The sequence below is a fragment of the Styela clava genome, chromosome 7 (genome assembly GCF_964204865.1).
Source record: "Styela clava chromosome 7, kaStyClav1.hap1.2, whole genome shotgun sequence".
NCBI lineage: Eukaryota > Metazoa > Chordata > Ascidiacea > Stolidobranchia > Styelidae > Styela > Styela clava.
In genome coordinates, this window is record NC_135256.1 from 659,551 (window position 1) to 662,608 (window position 3,058).

At 35.9% G+C, this 3,058-nt stretch overlaps 1 long non-coding RNA gene across 1 annotated transcript; it reads right to left on the bottom strand.

Annotated features, from left to right (window-relative positions):
* Nucleotides 1-312: 312 nt before the first annotated feature.
* Nucleotides 313-2,433, bottom strand: LOC144425239 (uncharacterized). The gene is made up of 3 exons (XR_013477397.1): nucleotides 2,400-2,433; nucleotides 2,069-2,225; nucleotides 313-1,506 (listed from the first exon to the last, which is right to left on the bottom strand). It is a non-coding gene; the product is annotated as an uncharacterized LOC144425239 (long non-coding RNA).
* Nucleotides 2,434-3,058: the final 625 nt, after the last annotated feature.

The following is a 3,058-nucleotide window of genomic DNA, read 5'->3' on the forward strand; positions in this document are numbered from 1 at the left end:
CAGTGTATCCATGGCCCATGTTCGCACCACATACAGGGTATTTGTATAGCCACTATAATAGAGTCACCTAATTTTCTAAAAACAAACGTTGTGTACTAGTGAAAAATACACACTCTGTTTTCACATTGTACATGGTGTTTCTTATTTCAAAATACAAGAAGCCTATTTCCCGAAAATACATACGCCCTGTAACTTGCTAATACATAAGCTACTTACTTCATTTTCAAAAACAGAGCCTGCGGCCGCATTAACCCTTTACATTACCTGACCTGCATAGCATACACATGACAAAAGTAAAAAAACTACTTAATGTGAATTCAACCAAAAAATTTATTCCAACAATAAATGCAATATATATCTCGTGAATCGAAGCTGTTGTGATGGATATGCCTTTCTAGGTTGATCTACATACTTGCAGTGTGAATGTGGATTGGCCATAGTAAAATAATTGGGATTCTAATAATTTGTCTTAAATTTCATTTCGGTGGCTGCTTGTATAGCCCTTGTTGGGAGTGAAGGTGTAAAACGTGGGCGTTAATGTAATTGGTAAATTTCAGTGATGAGACTGTAATTTCGATTCGCTTTGGATAAAAATCACCAAATTCTTAATGTAAAACATAAAAAAATTTGAATACTTCCAAAACACTTCAACTTCACTAAAAGCCAAAACATCCAAAAAATCAAATCAAAACAGTCTTCAATCACTGGCAAAGGCATAGAAACGGTGGCACCAAGTTCATACTAATATAAAAAATTCAGTTCATCATAAGCATGTCAGAATAAAATTCAATTTCTTGAACGGAACTAGTTACCAAAGAATATGAAAAATTTAGAATTACTAAAATTAGTTCAAAATATCATATATTCGAAACGACTGTATTTTAAAAAATAATGTTTTTAAATTAAATGTTTCCATTTAAGATAAATAGGATTTTGTTTAATAATATAGCAAACATATTATGTAAACATATACAAAGCAAAAATATTCAAAATAGGCCGTTTTTTAAATATTTCTGGCCATTGAGTAACCATTCCAAATTTATAAAACATACACAGACTTTTTGATAGTCTCATTGCAAAAATTGGTGCTTAAGCTGGATTTCTACATTTTTCAATATAATTTCAAAATCAGATTCAATGGACAGTTAACATAAACATTAATCTTCATTGTGACATAAATTAGCTAATCAAATATAAGAGAATAAAATAACCAATTGAAGTAAATTGTAAAAATTAGTTTGATAGGCATATTACAATGAAAAACAGGGACCACATAGTAACACCAACAATATTTATAAAGTGAAAAATTGACCAAATTTAATGTGTAACAAGGAGCCCAACCCAAATTATAAGGCATCTGGATTATGGATAAACTGTAGGACAAGAGTTCAAATAGATTTAACTGATTTTTGAAAGATAATATCTGGCTATGAATGCCCCAAACCCAAGTTGTAATCTTGTCCTTTTAATTTCTCTGTGGGATGTACACCAGATTCTGCAAATAATCTGAAATACAATAAAATAGGTTGGGAAAATAAGTAAAAGAATCAATTTTTGAAATCCCCACTTATCATGAGAGAAAAATTAAATACAGTTACCTCAAACACAGCCACCAACTTTACATTACCGCTTCATGCATTGCATATGAGCTTATTGGCATTAGAATTGCATTGTACCTCAGATTACCTTGGGTAGATTCCATCTGCCTGTGGGGTAACTATGTGCGAGGGGATTGATTAGTTGACTCCTCGCCACCATGGTTCATGTAATTGCTGGCTGGCTACGACTTCTTCCACCTCTAAGTCCATGCATCTGGACACAAACAGACATAGTCTGATGAAAGGGCCAGTGGTTGCGGTTCAGTCGTTTTATCCACTTTCCTGCAAACCCCATCCTCCCGAAGACACATAAAACCATAATTACGTAAGTTAAACAAAAAATGCAACTGCTTGTCTGCTGATTTCAGACCTATCAGACACCATGCATGACTAGACTAAATTGATAGGTTTGAATCTCACACACGAACTCGAAGGAAATTGTTTCCATTACCGGTAAAGCATTAAGTTACCTGTTAATGTATTCCAGAGGCACTGGTCTGTTCGTGCCTCATTTGCAGTTTTCGTGTAACGTTATCCTATAAATGCAGCAAAAGTAGGCCTGTATCCAAAAGCTCAACATCAGGACAAAAAAGGGCATCTTCATTGTTGATGTGGAAGCAGATTCATCTGAAAACATAAATTTAAATTAACAGAAATGTGCAGAGTCCCGGTACCAATGCCGTAAGTCAACTATGAAAACACAATTTTCATTCAGTTCAATAATTTGACCAAACAACGTGCTGGACGTCAGGACGTGGCCTAACTTAGTCTAACGTAAGTTACCCTATTATCACCACTCACCAGTTTCCACCACACGCCTCTAGTATCGACCCACTGCAGTCTCTACTCAACATACCGCTGGATTCAAGTTAGTTTCGCATTGCGATGTCATAAGTGATAAATGTTATTTATATTCTGTCACCCGGTGGCGTAAAAGTATTTCAGAAAAAGGCACGCAAATTGATCATGAAAAAAACCAGCTGATGTCACGCTCGGCCAACTTTTTGGGCGCGCGAGAATTACTAATTATTAGCCCAAATTAGCCTGCTGCCGTTTATTTATTTTAAATTCTGCCAGTCAGCGACAGATCAAGATAGAATCAAATTTGACGTTAGAAGTGTTCAGAAATTTGCGACTGTTGTTAATTATCGTAGCCGGAGGGTGGCGATAATAGGGTGAAGGCATTATGGCACGCCAAAAAGGGCTCCCACGAAAAACATGGAAAAATAGTGTGGCGATGATCGATGCATATCGCGCCGTAATAAAACCAATGAAGATTAAAACGGCATCTGTGAAATTCAATGTGCCGAGGAAAACACTCAGCGATAGGGTACACGGTAAGGTGGGTCTTGATGCGGTTGTGGGACCTAGAACTAAATTAGAGGCAAAGAATGAAAAGGCGCTTATTTCATACATAAAATAACCGGGCAAAAAAGGCATTGCCATTGAATATCCAACAA